This window comes from Brachypodium distachyon, chromosome 3, assembly GCF_000005505.3.
Source record: "Brachypodium distachyon strain Bd21 chromosome 3, Brachypodium_distachyon_v3.0, whole genome shotgun sequence".
NCBI lineage: Eukaryota > Viridiplantae > Streptophyta > Magnoliopsida > Poales > Poaceae > Brachypodium > Brachypodium distachyon.
The window spans coordinates 36,830,965-36,848,827 of NC_016133.3; the positions used below are offsets into that span (position 1 = coordinate 36,830,965).

Sequence of the window (17,863 nt, forward strand, 5' to 3'; positions counted from 1 at the left end):
GTGACCGCCCGACGAAGATGACGTTTTGGTAGGCTCTCCACTGAGAACATCACGGATGCCTGGCCACTTTGCCCGGCTGCGAGGACGCCTCCTTAGGCGGCCCTTCTACCTCACGAGCTACGACGCCGAGGCTGCTAGTAGGTAGTCTTCCGGCGCGTTCTTCAGCTAGCACACCTACGGGACTTGGTAAATCCCTAGTGTGCAGCAACCTCTTTGCTATCAAGCAACTCCTGCCGGTAAGACTTCGGTGGATGCTCTACGGGGGTCCCCCTCGACCATCTCGACGATGCCATTGAGTCGTCTCGACGTCAATGCCAAGCCCTACCATGCGACTTCGATGCGACATCGTTCGGCTGACGAGACCGGACGGTAAGGGCGAGCGTGGCCGAAACAAGGGCCACGCTATCGACGGCGCGTGCATGTTCAAGTGCATGGACCCTGCCGCCGTCCACACGTCACCACCATGCATGCAGAATGCGACATGAAGATGAAGACGACGATCCGGCAGCTTAATCGGAGGTGTCCTGCGGCTCAAGCCGTGGGAATAATTAACCGGTAGCCTCCCGAGGCCCCGGAAACCAGAAGACCATGATCGCTATGTCATGTTAGCCGAGCTAGTAGGCTACGGAGCGCACACTACACCCGGAAATAAACACTTATTTTTTTGTTATGATTAATAATGTGTAATTTCTATATTATTATTTTTTGTGTACTTAGTACACTGGCACGCCCGTGTTTTAATTTTCCCCGGTGCGAGAAAAAATACTTTTTTTTCTCCTTTAAGTATTTTTCGTGTCAAACAGACGCCTTGACATCACATGATTTTTATCCTGGCACTGATGTCCTCTTTTGTTCAATTACCTAGATATATTGATTGTTACGTACTTGATCACAACTGCAAATTAGGATATATGAATTAATCTATTTCAGTTAAGGTTATGATGATCACTTTATGAAGATTTATAATTGGTGATATTTTATAGCAAAATAGCTCAGATCTGCATATCTAGGTAAGTACACAAATAGAAAAAAGAGATTACATATGTGTCTCGGGCAACTACCTTGGACACCGTACTATATCTAAATAACAAGCCTCCTCCTATTTAAGTTTTGAGATGAATGCTCCATGAAAACCATAAGGCACCCTTTGCGGCAAGGTTATTTTGGCAACCGCTTCACTCCCAAATTTTCGTGTATCAATGATATGTGCCTGCAAAATAGTAAATATGAAGATATATGATGCCATCACCGGAGTATTTAGAAGTCTTATTAAGATCAACGAGTCAAGTCATTGAGATATCAGTATTTACCAATTAAAGAAAATTAACAAAAAAAAGGCATTGCTATAATTAAAACAACCCAACAAAGCTCCTCAGGATATCGAAGATCGATTAGCGAAAATTATGGTATTAACTTCCTAGAAACTCACGTACCGACTTTTATTACTGGGCAATATATTTTTACCACCTGATAAATGCATTTCCGAGTGTCCCCATGGTAAAAGGGTTTTCAGGACAAAATAACTTTTGTTTCAAAAAATTTGAATTTAAGCCACCCTGATGGGTGTTAAACCTATGTCCCTAATTAGGAGATAGCTCCTCCAGCATAGTTGAATTTAGGGAATCCTATTAGATTCAAGACATACTTATCTTGAAACAAAAAAAAGTATGTTTAAAACACTTGCAATGCAAGGTTGTGGTGCTTAAAATCAACAATTCAAATTTCCATGCTCCTTGTCTATAAGTTGAATATATTAGGATTGGATGGTATCGATGCACGAAATTATTGTGAAACCAAGTGAATTATTGGGAACCACTGGTATCGATGTTCGAAATGCAAACATTAAAGAAACATGGTTGTGGTAATGAAAACTTGCTTGTGATATATTTGTGTCCTCATCGTGCACGAATGAGATTATCCACCCATGGTCTTCATGTCCTCCATTGACGCTCGGGACAAAAGTTGCTCCTGAGCAGAATTGATTTGCATTAAGGTGGTGGCATTCCACATTTATGAGATCTTCTTTCTCTGCCAGCTTAAAAATTTCGAAAAACATAAATTAAGTCAATATATATAGATGAAATGAGTAGATCATTAGTTCTGAAATGGATTGAACTTATATGTCATAGCTACCTTAGAATTTTCGCTCACTTCCTCTTCAAGATAAAGTTTTGCAAAACCTCCAAACTTTGGTCGAACTACAATATATATTGAAGATATCATTAGAAAACTATTGCATACTGTTGTCATATATGATATGATATATAACATTCCATGTCACTGTTGACCGACAAATACCTGTTCCACTACCACCAGCCAAGCTGGCCGTGGAATGCACCATTTGGGCATATGCATAGCTGTGATGCAAGCCCGAAAATTGGTTATTAATCACTGGGAATTCCAAAGCTACATCTTTCCCGGTTATGTATCTTCCTTTCACGGCCCCTGTTTTTAAGTTTAATCTCCACTCATACAAGCGAGCGAAGTATTCCTCATCCATTCCTTGATCATTAGCAGACGTCAGATGAGCCTGATTGAGCCCAACAAGGACAGAAGGCGGCACGCGGATTCCTCTTACAATAACCTAATAAATCATGCATGACATGCAGACGGATTAGGGTGCCTTTGAATATATATAGTAAATTTTTGAAATATATTGCAACTGTTTGATACTTTTAGTGTCTAATACTTGTAGAATCACGGACTATTCAGGTCGCAAAAACAGAGCAATATAATGCCCCCTGATGAGCTTTTTTTTTGTTTCTTTCGCTAACTAGTGATATTTATTATAACAATATCATTGGGATCATTATGTACATCATGGCTGTATGTGTCTGGATATATATAAAAAATGTCTACCTCATCATCTTCCTCATGGCAGTTGACAAGATGGAATGTACAGAATGGTTCTACATTAAACCATAATACTGAGTTTGCATCTCCATAACGGGGCATGACACCAATTCTTGCATAGCTTTCTTTGTCATAGTCAATCAACCTACATGAGGGCATATATGAACAATTTGGGAAACTGAGATAAGTGTTAAAACAATACTAGGTTCATCGAGAAGACTTACGGGGCACCTCTTAGCATCCTACTTGGGTTGAAGGTAAGTGGCGAATCCATGATAATATTGTACCTAGAGTCAAAAAAAGAAATCAAATTAACTCCACTGAGTATTTTTATTGCCTTCATTCTTTTTTCTGAAATGGCAATGTACTATGCTACATTTGTTTTTTACTTCACGTATGTTTATAGGTAATTTATTCAAACTGTGGTCAAAAAGCCAATTTAACCCAAAAATGTTGTAAAGTTTACATTATATTTTAAAATAATTAGTATCAACTTAATTATTTTATTACCATATATAGTTTTATTCCAGATTATTCAGTTATTTTAAGGACTTTATTGTGATATTAAAGTAAATACATATATAAAAATAAAAGCAAACTTCCGCATCAAAATAAATAAATTAACCACTGCACATCAACAGAGCAGTAGAGCTAGCACAACTGGTAGTAGTAGCCAAGAACTTACAATGTAGTAACTCCTATTTCATGACAAAATGTGCATCGATCTAGCTTGAGGTCAACCTTGTGTGTTAGGTTCTTTCCATCCGCTGCAGTAAAACTTAAAAGTCAGCAATCTATTTTTTCTGCAAGTAAATACTATAAAAATATTCAAAAACTTCCGGTCTTTGCATTGATCGATGCACACAGCCTTATTAAATACGGACGGTATAACAGGAGATGGTTAGATGGAAATTAGGATCTAGAAGACCTGAGACAACTCCGACCATTAGGAAAGGCTTCGTCAAATTGAACCCACAAATAACAAGCTCTCCTGACCCAGTCACCGCCAAAGTCATGCCTGCCCACGGTGTCCAGGTTTCGGAGATCAATCTCTTGGGGGACGTTATTCTCGGCGATCGTATATACTTTCCCGGAGTGCTCGAACACGCTCGTGTTGCTGTAGTTCTGGAACGGTTTGCCGAGCCTCAGCTGCATGCGCCGACATGCATGATATATACATGTTTCAGCTATCTCGAGATTGATTATCAGCGGAAAACATATCTGACACAGTAATAAGTACAGTATTACACTGGTAATTACAATTACTTACCATGTTTAGAGCATAGCCGGCGAGCATAGCAGTGGGTTCTCCGGTGGCGACCGGGAGGGCGAATGGTCTCTGTCGTCGTTTCCCAAGCTTGAATGTATCAGATTGCACGTAGCGCTTGGCGTAGTGGACGGACCACGTGCTTGTGCTGCTCTTGCTGAAGTAGACGGCGTGGACCATGCCTTCTCCTTCCACCCAGACGTTCTCCGACCGCCCAAACACGGAGTCCACGTTGTGGAGGGCTCCAAATTGAGGGTTCGACCCTGCATCGCCAAGTTCAAAATGGATCCAAGTAGCGCTTTGTGTCATCGTGTAGGTAAACAACAAACGAGCCCGGAGGAACTGAGGAAGCTGACTCACCATTTCTTATGTAAACACCATCTGGAAAATCTGCTGGTATCTCTCCTTCGATGTCCGCTATCGCTGTCAGTTCACCGATCTCATCGACCGGCGCAAAATTGCTCTGCATGCATACAGACAGGCATGATTAGAAAAATTGTACTCTCTCCGTTTTATAATTCTTGTCGAAATATTACATGTATGTATACGCTTTTTAGGAATAGATACATGTATATTCGGGCAAATTTGAGACAAAAATTATGAAACGGAGAGAGTACTAATGAATAGCAAAGAAAGAAAGAAAGAAAATATCAATCAAACTGTCTGCCTATTTGTATGAGTGTTATGGCTGCCTATTAACTTGTGCTCGCAGGTAGTTTATCGGTTTTGTTATTTCTAAAACGACCGAGAAATGACCGTTTCTAAGTCGATTCTTTAACAACCGTTTGGAAAAATGATGAAAAACTTTTAGTTGCATGGCTATTATTGTCGACTGAGAAATAACTATTTCCAACTCAACTGAGAAATAGACACTCCCGTAGTTTATTACTTAATTATTGGCAACCACGCATGCTTTTAATACTAACGCATGCAACAATTTTTTAACATATTTACTATGTTACGGTGGACTGTTTTTCAACGAGACTGTTTTGACTTTTGAAAGAACCATATTTTATAGGTTACTGATTTATACATATAAAACATAGAACTTAGAGTATTTATATTTTATTTTTGAACGAAGTATTTTTCTTGTATTTTCGTTTGCCCCTAGCATAACTTTCTAAATTATTTTGACATTACTTATTTGATTTTGAAAATATTAGTTACGACCGGTGGTGATGAAGTTTAACGGTTCTTTTTTTTTGCGAGGATGAAGTTAACCGATGGCGCTCAACCGGGTCGGCTACATGTGGGGCTCAACCGGACCCGGACCCGTCCACGGACCCACGACCAAGAGCTGGACCCGTGGTCGGATATAGATTTTTACCATAACCGTGACCCGGTCGTGTATGGAAGACCCGTGGTTATTTTTACCCGTCTCGCTACAACCTCAAAAAACACCAAATTTCCCAATTGTCCAGTGGGCCGTCTGGTTTTTTTTGGGAAACCTATGCTTTCTCTATGCATATGACAATATGGCACCACACATCATATGCAGGTTTTTCATTACCAGACCCGGACCCACGACAGGACCGGTCAAAAAAATCCCATTTGCAGTCCCGTGGATATTTTTTTACCAAACTTGAATGCTAATTGGATGAAGAACCATCGGGTTTACAGGTCGCGGGTGTTTAACTGCTGGCCAATAATCGGAAAACAAAATTCTCAAAGTAGATGTTAGCTGTACCCAATGGCAGGCTGCCCAATGGAAAGATGCAACAGTTACCGTTTCACTGTGCACATATTCCGGTCTCTATAGGCGCTATTCCTACGCGAAACGAGGCCTCTCACGTATAGTTCCATGTTAGGCAAGGCTTACCTCCGTGGGTCCTGGGTCGCAAAGGCTGATTACTGAATGTGAAGGTGGAATCTACCAATGCATCCAGCAGTCCTTCGGATGCCTCCGACAGCTTGGAAGTAAGCTCTTGTTGAAGCTCCTTCAAATATTGCTGAAACGCAAGTAATAAAGAATAAAAATAGCATCATTAATAATTTTTCCGTCTCATAATTCTTGTTGTGGTTTAGTTTAAATTGTAATTAAAAGCACGACAAAGTTTTAGACGCGGGGGCAGCGAGATTAAGACAGAGAGGGATCGAGAGGAGTGCGTACGATGGATGCTATCGGAGAAGAGGAACGAGTAGCACTAGGACGGGTGTTGGCAGGCCTCGTTTTGGGGAAGCTCATGCGTGGCCCGAGACAGGAGACAGGCATGTATGCCAGTACCACCATTTTGTGCTACAATAGCTTCGGGCAGATTCAACTTCGACTGGTTATACTTTTCTGGAGTGCTAGTCTCTGTTGCAGAGGCAGAACCTTTGATGAGTCTGGTTTTATACACCGCTGCAGTCACCCGCCGAGGCAACGGACCGACAGCTGGAGGCTGGAGCAGTGGACCAGTGGAGCTGCCCCCAGAAAAGGGTGTGGGCACACATCTCCTGATCGTGCTCAGCTACCTCATGTTCGCCCACACATTTCCTGATTTTTCTTTTTGAGAGAAAAGTCCATGCTCAGCTACCTCATCTACTTTGGGACCCACTCGTCAGAACTGATATGAAATCTGAAACAAATATTTGGTGGCCGTCCGTTCATCATGTATATCAAAAATACTGCATACTCCTTTCCTTTCAGATTTTGTGAACAGAGGAACTTCTTAGGCAATTATCTGATTCACACCCATTCGATCTGTTATGTGTATCCTGATATTTTGATTATAGTTGATTTGTTTGACATATACTTCTGGGATAATTGTTTTCTCGAATAAATATTTTTTGAGAATTTTTTTAGCATAAAATAAAAAATATGAGCACATAAATATTTTAAAAATTTAAGCATGTCATATGTATTTTTTTAATTCCTGTAGCAACTCACGTGACTTTAGCAAGTAAAGACTAAATCACAAAATAGCCATTGGGATGAAATTTCATCATCTTCTTCCCTGTGATTTCATCCCAATGCGACGTCACCGGCACGGGTAGACCCCATAGTCGGAAGGCTGCCGCCGAGGCACGCAAGCGCCACCACCTCGATTTTGCCAAGTCCCGTGCCTCCGTGTAGAGCAACGTAGCATGTCTGTTCTCTAACCAACCACGATGGAGCCATGCGCACGCCTGTATAGCACGTCCAGCGCCTGATCTCGTTTCTGTTGTAATCGGCTCTCGTTGTACTCTGTATAAATATGAGATCAATACAAGTGGAGCACCTAAGGTGCATTCCCAAAACTCCCCACTGTTGTACATGGTATCAGATTCCTCACGATCCAACACCTCGTGAGCCCAACTTCCACTGCCGTCCGGCCGTCCCTCTCGGCTCTCTCTGACATGCTCGCGACGCACACCGATGCCTCCCCATCCCTGCGCCTTCCCCATGTCGCTCCGCCAGAGCAGCCCGCGCACCCTGTGCCCCCCCCCCCCCCCCAGCCGGCACACCCTGCGCCCGCCCAACCGGCGCACCTTGTGCCGCCGGCGGCCCCCGCGTCGCCTCTCCGTGAGAACATCAACCACACAATCATCAAGCAGCATGTCCCGGTGGTTCTCAGTCTTCAGGAGGACAACTACGACCTGTGGCGCATCCTCTTCTGCAAGGTGTTCGGCAAGTTCTCCGTCACGGACCACATCGTCGTCACTGCCGATCCTCTACATCACCCCGTTCCGAAATGGATCCAGGACGACTTCACCATTGTCTCCTGGCTCTACACGACCGTGTCCTCCGACGTCCTCTCCCTCATCATCACGCCCCAGGACTCGGCGCACGCGGTGTGGCTCAAGATCGAGGAGCTCTTCCTGGACAACCGGACGACGCGCGTGGTCTACCTCGACGCCGAGTTCCACAACCTGCAGCAGGGCAACATGAATGTCATCAAGTACTGCACTCGTCTCAAGACCCTGGTGGACAGCCTTCGCAACCTCGGCAAGCCGGTCAGCGACGGGGAGCTCGTCCACAGCACTCTTCGCGGTCTCCACCGCGATTTGCAACATCTACTCCCCCCTCAGCCGTGCCAGACCACAACCCCTCTCCAAGCCACACTGCGGCCTGCCCACCTCCTGCCGCGGCAGCCCTTGATCCACTCCTTGGCATGCGTACTCGTGCGCAGTCTGGGATCTCCAAGCCCAATCCTCGCTACTTCTCCTCCGAATACTCTAACTTAGCCACCACTATATCTCCTATTCCCAAGTCCGTGCGCTCGGCTCTACGCGATTCCCATTGGCTAACAGCTATGCAGGAGGAGTACAGGGCGTGGATGGCAAACCAGACGTGGACGCTCGTGCCGCGCCCACCCGATGCTAATGTAGTCACTGGGAAGTGGGTGTTTCGGCATAAACTGAAGCCTGACGGACAGCTTGAGCGCTACAAGGCAAGATGGGTTGTGCATGGCTTCTCCCAGTGCCCCGGTATCGACTTCGACGAGAAGTTCAGCCCCATCGTCAAGAGCGCCACCATTCGCACCATCCTCACTCTAGCCGCGACGCACCAGTGGCCGGTTCATCAGATGGACGTCAACAACGCTTTCCTCCACGGCTTCCTCCAAGAGAAGGTGTACTGCCAGCAACCCACCGGCTTCGTCGATCCGGCGCGCGCCTCCGACGTCTGTCTGCTGTCCAAGTCCTTGTATGGGCTGAAGCAGGTGCCGCGCGCCTGGTACGACCGTTTTGCCTCGTACATCCGGTCGATCGGCTTCCTCTCCACTCGGTCGGACACCTCTCTGTTCGTCCTGCGACGCGGCACCGACATGGCCTACTTGCTGCTCTACGTCGACGACATCGTGCTCCGATAGATCACCGATCAACTGCAGTCCGAGTTCTCGATGAAAGATCTCGGGCCGCTTCGGTTCTTCGACGTCACGCGCACGCCTGCTCGCTTCTTCTTGTCCCAAGGCAACTACGCGGAGGATCTGCTAGACCGTGCAAGCCGTGTCCACGCCCGTGGACACCCGTGCCAAGCTCTCCATCGACGCTGGCGATCCTGTCAGCGACGCCTCTGAGTACCGGAGCATCGTTGGTGCGCTCCAGTACCTGACGATGACGCGGCCGGACATCACGTATGCTGTGCAGCAGGCCTGCTTGCACATGCACGCGGCCAAGACCGATCATCTCGCCTTCGTCAAGCGCATCCTTCGGTACATCTGTGGGACCTCCGGCTACGGGATTCAGCTCCGGCCTGCGTCCACGCTTGATCTCGTCGCCTACTCGGACGTTGATTGGGCTGGCTGTCCAGACACACGGCGATCGACATCTGGCTACGCCGTCTTCCTCGGCGACGCGCTCGTCTCGTGGTCATCCAAGCGGCAGCCGGCTGTCTCTCGCTCCAGTGCTGAGGCGGAGTACCGCGGCGTCGCCAACGTCGTTGCGGAGTGCTGCTGGCTCCAGCAGCTTCTCTCCGAGCTGCACGTGCCGTTGCCGAAGGCCATCATCGTCTATTGCGACAACATCTCCGCCGTCTACATGTCTGCTAACCCCGTCCATCATCGGCGCACCAAGCACATCGAGCTCGACATCCACTTCATGCGCGAGAAGGTTGCTCTCGGCCAGTTGCGTGTCCTGCATGTCCCTACATCGCAGCAATTCGCCGACATCATGACCAAGGGGGCTCCCATCCTCCACATTTGGCGATTTTCATTCCAGCTTGTGCGTCCGGGCTCCGGACGATCAACCTGCGGCGGGGTGTAGAACAACGTAGCATGCATGTTCTCTAACGAACCACGATGGAGTCATGCGCACGCCTGTATAGCACGTCCAGCGCCTGATCTTGTTTCTGTTGTAACCGGCTCTCGTTGTACTCTATATAAATATGAGATCAGTACATGTGGAGCACCTAAGGTGCATTCCCAAAACTCCCCACTGTTCTACACTCCGGTGCCCCGACGCACCTACGCCCGTCAAAATCACCGAAATGGTTTCTAGCCATCGAGCCGGAGGGTGACTGCCTCGATACGCTTGGCGCCAACCGCCACCGTCTGGTATCAAGCGCCCAAGGGAGATGTTGGTGAGGCTGACCTTCGTACTCCGGTCGTACATCCAAAATAATATACGAGCTCAAAAATATTTTACAGAAAAAACATGTAGGTAGATATACTGCCTCGGTTTCTAAACATAAGATGTTCTATTTTTGTTCTAAATCAAACTTCTTAAAGTTTGACCAAATTTATAGAGAATCATACCAATATTTACTGTAATAAATAAATATCTTATGAAGATAGTATATCATTACATATCTTATAAAACAAATTTGGAGTTGTAGATGTTGGTTTTTCTATAAACTTAGTCAAACTTGATTTATTTTTTTGTATTGGGACAAAGTTAAAACATATTATATTTAGGAACGGACGAAGTAGTTTGTAAGCTGATAATCAACTGTAAGCGCTGATAATCAACTGTGAATAGGTACAATAAGTCGTCACGAAAAACACAATAGAAAATGATTCATAAATCTGGTGTGCCGCTATAGAGTTAAAGCATTTTGAATTTTCAGATTTGGAAAAGAAAAACTGATCTCATTTTTTTTTCTTATGTGCATGCATACGATATTGGGGTACTATAATATTTATCCAATACCCACATTTTTGGGTGCTATAATTTTTACCCAATGCTCACATGAAATGTGCGCCAGGAAGGGGGGAACGGTCCATCGGTACCTAACGCTGACAGCTTGTTTGGCATTCATCTTTTGGGCCTAGAATTCTGAAATTCATTTTGAATTTCAGAAACCAACTTGTTTGGTTGGCAGGGGAATTGGTTACAAGAATTCAATCTCAACTATAAGTAATTTCAATTTCTCTCCGAAAGCCATCATTTATTTGGGATTGTCTATTACTCTACAAATTCATGTGTGGACAAACGTGATTTTTAAATCAAAAATTCAAATTCAACCAAATAAAATCCTATGAAAATTTGGATTTCATTTCATTTCTACCAAATGAAATGAAAGGATGGATACCAAATAAGCCGTAAGTACCATGCATGAGGCCGACAAATAGTTTTCCCCTTTGACAAAAAATCACACTCAATTATTTGGCTAGCGATGAAAATTGATAGGGCTTGAATAGGCGAGAAGCAAACATGCTCTTAATGTTCTCCCGCACGTGGGATAATAGCACGACCCATCAGTAAGATTCGTCTTATCTGTACGTCTCGATTGATAAGCAGTGCTCGTGCTGCCCTCTACTGCTCGTGTTGCCATCTATCATGATCGTTGCCTCTCTCAAGTCACACTCAACCTGGCACCCATTGTGTCTTTCATGCGTAATTTTGCTAACAGACGCATTCAACATAATTGACATTTTTGTCTTTGCAGGAAGAGCTAGCTGTACATGGGTGATTTACTCCTAGCCGTGTTGTACATGCTGATCGGAGGTGGAATTGCGAGCGCCTCGGTTACTTGCCAATCTCACTTGCCTGCTCACCTGTGCATGCTAAGGTGCGTCGACCTAATTCAGAGGTATGAAATCCAAGCTGGCAGCCCATTCTTCGTGGGCGTCAACGTGATGCTCACCCTGCTATCACAGCAACAAAGTGATATGGTTACATAGGGTATTGCCAAATACTCCAGTACTTAGTTCTTTGGGAAAATTAAAGTACAAACTGACATGGGAGGATTGATCCCTATATAACAAATAAAAGGGAGGAACATGTACCTTCAGGTACCTAAGACAAGATGAGACTGCGCCCCAACCTGAAAAGAAAAACAGCTACTCACTCCAGTCGGAATTACTTGTTGAAATATTACGTGTATCTAGACGGTTTTTTACACATAGATACGTCCGTATTTGGGCAAATTTGAGACAAGTAATTCCGATCGGAGGGAGCAGCATATTTTTTTTCCTTATGATCGGTTCCATTATACGAGATAACGGACCGACAGAAGTTCACACACCCACAATAGTTTGCGCACACTTGCCGCCCTCAGGCTAACAAGAACTCATGCCAAGTCTTAGTGCAGAAAAATAAAGAACTGGAAAGGAAATAACGACTTATTACAATCTCGCATGCTCGTTGAGCCACCTTGTCAGTTCACCAAAACACTCCCACCACAGCTTTTCACCCGTCTCCTTAAGAACCAGCCTAGTCGTCAGGGACTTTGTCTTGAATGCATTTCCTGTCCAGCGCCGCCTGCGCAGGGTGGTGCCTCATCGCCTCTTCCTGAAGACCTCGAGCGCCATCACGCAAGATATCCCCATCAGCTCCAGATTGTAAACCTGCAAACAAGTTCAGCTGGAGATCTTATTAGTTTATGTTCAAAACAGGCTCTGTTTCTTAATTTCCAGATAGCCCAACATATGGCAGCCACCCCCACAATCTGAATGTTTGGGACAAAGAATTCATACCTGCCAATCTTGATCCATGCACCATATCAATGATTTAAGAGTCGGAAAAACTTTGTGTACCGAGCCATACACTAGTCACGCGACAAATCACATATGGTCATGAGTCATGACTAATCGAGGTTTCCAGGTGAGAACCTGTCAGCCAGCCAGATGTCGATCACTAGCAGCCCATCAGAGTTCGATCCTCGAATGTCGCACTTTGGTGTCTCACTTTTATAAAAGTTATATATCTATATACTGTCGGACTGCAATCGCGCAGATCTTACAGTTTAAAGTCAAGAAAAATCGAGGTTTCAGGTTGAAGCCATGTATGGACCCGCAGACTGGTGCAGATCTTTCTCAGAAATGTCTATTTGAAGTGTAGGGTGGTTGGGATGCATGCTGGCTGCTCTCTCCATGTCTTTTTTGGCGGCCTCAACGACCTCATCAGTGCTCTCGCCAGAGCCATGAATTGTACAACAAAGAGCCCTGAGGCAGGGGAGGTTTTCGATTCCAAAATAAAAAGCACCACTAGTCTGAGACTCTCTTCTAGCTGCGTTGAAACAAATGTAGAGAAATTCTAGCTTCGGCATGGATCCTTCTACAAACCTGAGCTCCACCCCATGCTCATCTGCACCCATGCAAAAACCACTTAAGCATGGGAATCCATCGGTACCACTTACTGTAAGCTTTCCTGCAGACTCTGCTTCTCCTTTTACAACCAGAAGTAAAAAGAACAAAGTGGGTAAGCCTCCAAGGGTGCAGAGATCTTCCTGCCTGACTTCCTCGACAACAAGGCATAAGTGTTGGAGGTTGACGAGTGATCCTATCCAATCAGGAACCTGTAAAATGGCACAGAAATTACAAGTTTTCGGAGGCTACGTGTAGCAGGGCACCACTGCTCCAGTAAGAAGTTGCCATCAAATGAGCCATCATCATCTGTTTCCCCAGTACCAATTTTTAGAGAATCAAGGCTGCGTGTGCTTAGTTCATAGATAGAGGAGGCAATAGCTTTCAAATGCTTCTTCTTAACTTCTGTTGGATCACATACTAGTCGTAGCTTCCTCAGATTCTTTAGCTGGCCAAGTTCTTGAAGAAAGTTAGATGACTGCAAGCAGATGCCGACCCGTTTCAATGTCTGCAGAGCTTGCATCTTGGCAATTCCATCTGGATATTTAACATTACTGTCAATAAACAGATAGACCAAATTTCCAAGTCTAACAATTGCAGCTGGTAATTCACGCACATTGGTGTCTCTTATGTCCAACATCTGCAAGCACTGTAGATGTCCGATTTGTTCTGAGAGATCATTTACATTTGTATTTCCAATGTTCAGGTACTTCAACTGAAACAACCTCCCTATATTTGCAAAATAATTACTTTTCAATCGGTGGATACCTTGAAAGTCCAGAACTCTCAAATACCTGAATTTCTCTAGGGATGGGACTACCGCTAAATGCCCAAACACATTAAGTGATCGGACTTGAGACAATACAAGGTTTGTAGGTAGGCTAGAACTTCCTTTCTTGCATCCTTGAAGAGAGAGTCGACGAACTTTTCTTTGTGTTCCAATAGTTAGACTGGGCACACCAATTAAAGTAACAAAGTTCTCTTCGATAGGCTTCGATATCATGAAATCAAGAATTGTATCATGAATACAACAACTCTTCACCTCTTCACTGTTGAAGCTTAATCTGCCAGGTTGGATCAAACTCCTATTGATGAGCTCATTGAAACTCATCTCACCCAACTCATGTATTGTATATCCAACTTCCTCACGAATGAATCCCTCAGCAATCCATCTGTTTATGAGGTGTTGTTTCTCAATAGTACAGTCTTCTGGAAATATACTCAGGTACAACAGACATGTTTTAAGATGTGGAGGAAGGTCAAAGTAACTAAGTGATAATATCTTTATCATTCCTTCGGTGCTAGGATTTCTCTCAAGTGCACAACCAATTGAATTTTTGACTTGATTCCACCGATCCTTTGTGCTTGGTTTGTTGGCCAACAAACCAGATATAGAAATAATTGCCAAAGGCAAGCCAGCACATCTTTCCAAGATTTGACAAGATACATCTTCAAGGTATGAAGGGCATTTTTCTTCGGAGTTGAATAGTCTTTTGTGAAATAACTGTCTTGAGTGAACCATATTAAGAGGCCTTATATAATAAATATGGTCACCAAAAGATGGACAACATGACCGAGCTACATCATTTATTCGAGAGGTGGTGATTATTCTACTTCCACAACTGGTATTGGGGAATGCACACTTAACAATATCCCATTTTTCCACATGCCATATATCATCAACTACAATAAAGTACCTGCAAATGATTTATCAGTGACATTAGGTGTGACTTTAATATTTCCTGCAAAATCATACGGCAAGGAAAGAAGATATTTTTTCTTGCTGACAACAAACGATAAATAAGAAAGCTGATGCTTTTGTTTACATGATGCTGTTTTTGAACCCAGTTCCTGCAAGTGATTTCAGACTTAATTGTGGTTGCACATTTATTTTCGGGATTTATCTTCTATTATCTAAAAACTTGTTGGTCTGTTTTGGCACAAGATTGAGATAAATAATATTATCTAACAATTAAATGAGGATCAATGGATGTTCTGGTCATCCAAACATCCCGTAAACAGAAGTAACATCTGTTATTTGTACCAAACACTGCTGCACAAGAAAGAACAGATCATTGAGAAACATTTCACCCAGCCAGTATCAAGGGTCACGCCGAAGTTAGCAAGGCGTGTATATCTAACTTAAAGAAGAGTACCTGGCTGCCTAAACAAGTCTCGCCCTTCCCAAAGACTTGTACTACTCCCTCTGTCCAACAAAAGATGTCTCAAGTTTGTTAAAATTTGGATGTACTAGGCATGATTTAGTGTATAGATGCATTCAAATTTAGTCAAAGTTGAGACATCCTTTGTTGGACGGAGGAAGTATGTGATTTTTTTTGACTCAAAACTGTAGGAAAGATTCCGACAGTATAAATATATAAAACCAAAACCAGAATATTTACAAAGAGAGGAGGGGGGGGGGGGGGGGGGGACAAAGGAAGACGGCCATTAAGGCACGGAGGAAACAGAAACAAGCCAGTCTAGCAAGGCCGTTCTCGCGCTGGGCGATAAACGAACACTCTGACGAGTAAGCTCTAGTTTAAACCCCTGGAACCAAGCTAATCTAGAGGGGGTAGTCTGGTTGAAGATGCAGCCGTTCCTCTGTCTCCAAATGTTCCAAGACTTGTACTATGTGATTACTGATTACCCTACAGAAGTTCTCTTGCAATTCTCTTGTAATTCTCGTTTTGTACACAACAGAGGTTCTTAAATGGACATCTGACCATTATTTTTCTAATCACATATTATAAATTTCTTTGTATAATACAACTACAGATAGTTACTTTTAATTACTACATTACTAGTATAAGTTTGATGTGACAAATCTAAATACGTTTTCTACACAAAGAAGACGATGAGTGAGATTTAACAGATTCAGTACCTTTTGTCTTTGAGGAAATCAGAGATCTTGATGATGAGTTGTTGTGCATCTGCTGCTTCTGTGCTAGCATAAGCTTTCTCACTCACTTCACTGAGAATAGTTCTCAGGATTTTCATCATGTCTGGGTTTCGTGGGTTTCGTGACAACGATATAAAAGCCTGACAGTCATATTGCCCTTTGAGCTCTTGGTATACTTGGTATGCAAGAGTCGTCTTACCAAGTCCACCAAAACCAACAATAGAGACTATCTTCAGATGCTGTTGTGTTGATTGACATCCGACTTCCTCAGTCAACAATTTGATAACCTCACGTTTTGGTTCATCAATGCCGACGAGCTTTGACGCGTCCGCAAAGATAGCAAGAGCTCTAGGGTCAACCATCGCATTGCTTGTCTTGGAGACAGCCTCGCCAATCTTGTACCTCGTATGCCTCTCGCCCACCATAATCACTTCTTTCTTCAAATCTTGGATCGCCTTGGCGATACTACCACGACTCTTAGTCTTTTCTAACAAGCTCTTAATCTTCTGAATAAAGCCATCTGGCAGGGCGTCTTTGGCGTCAACATTTAGCATGAACTCATCGAGGTTGTCCTCAATGTCGTAGGACAGCTCCCGCACCTCATTCATCCATGCCTGATCTTGCACATCAGGACCCTCGACCTCCGACATTTTCAAGAGAAAAGCATGCATGGCCGTGAGTTCATCGGTGAGGAACTTCATCTCACCGTGCACTCCCTTGAAACGCTTGTACTTGTCGCCCAGCACAACGGCCAGCTTCCCCAGGACGGGTCTCAAGGCCCCGGTGGCCACACTAACAAGGAAAGCTTCCATTTTCGCACGATCTGAGATCGCTCAGTCAACTCTGTGTGCACGAAAGACGGATTATTTAGTTCTTGCTGGTTGAGCAAAATGGTAGGAATGGACAAAGTAGGCATAGAACCTGCAGTACCAGACTACCAGGACGTCCTAGCCGCCTAGGCTGATAGGCAGCTCGCAGATCTGATAGCCCGGGCCGCTCCCTCTCGGTGAACTGAAACCTCTGTCTCGACAGGCAGCAGTCGGTGACCGAGGAAACACCGTGGAGGCTGCAAACAAACAGATCGGTGTCACCGGACGCTGATGCGCTGTACATCCATGTGTTCCTGAAGTTAACCAGATCAAAGAGGAGGGTGATGCATCCGACATTTACCTCAGCTGGATCGGAGGCTGACGCCGCTAGGTCAAATCCGCTCGCGGGAGAGGAGAGGAGCAACGGGAGGAACGAAGCAGACTGACAGAGCACGGACAAGGAGAAGGAGACTGCCGCAGGTCAGCTTGGCTCCTGCCGTACTCCTTCCCGAGCCGAGCGCTTCCGTTGGAGGCGAGCGACCGCCCAGATTTGCGCACCCAGCTTTCCTTGGTGATTGGAGATTGCTTGTTCCTGACTTCTATTGACTTGGGGTCTCCGCAGTCGTCCCAGAGTTGGTGTTTCTCCCCTTTGTACTTTCAGCTTTTGAACGATTTCCAGGAAGGTTCCATTTGGACGAATTGGATATCCACTCATACCCACTGAGGTCTCCAGTCCAGCCCCTTGTCTCCAATCTGAACGCCGGCGACAACCGCGACACCAGATCGGGATCGAATCCAAGACGGCCGGCGTCACCCGGGGATTTGTGCCCGTCATCGGCGTACGATTTCTGGTGCTTTTGCTCTGTATCCCCAACCATTTTCCTGCCCCAACACTCATAACATGGCGGGTGGTGGTGCCATGGTGAGCGCCGCCACGGGGGCCCTGGGATCCGTCCTGGAGAAGCTGGCCGCCATGCTGGGCGGCGCGTGCGTCCGTCTCATGGGCGTGCGCGGCGAGGTGCTGTTTCTCAGAGCAGAGCTGGAGCACATGAGCGCGTTCCTCGTAAAGCTGTCCCGGGTGGAGGACCCCGACGAGCAGGCCCAGTGC

The 17,863-nt window shown here is 45.1% G+C and overlaps 2 pseudogenes; both read right to left on the bottom strand.

The window, feature by feature from the left end:
• Positions 1-949: 949 nt before the first annotated feature.
• LOC100831048 lies at positions 950-6,434 on the bottom strand (annotated as a pseudogene).
• A 5,445-nt stretch (positions 6,435-11,879) lies between these two features.
• LOC100831959 lies at positions 11,880-17,012 on the bottom strand (annotated as a pseudogene).
• Between the last annotated feature and the right edge of the window lie 851 nt (positions 17,013-17,863).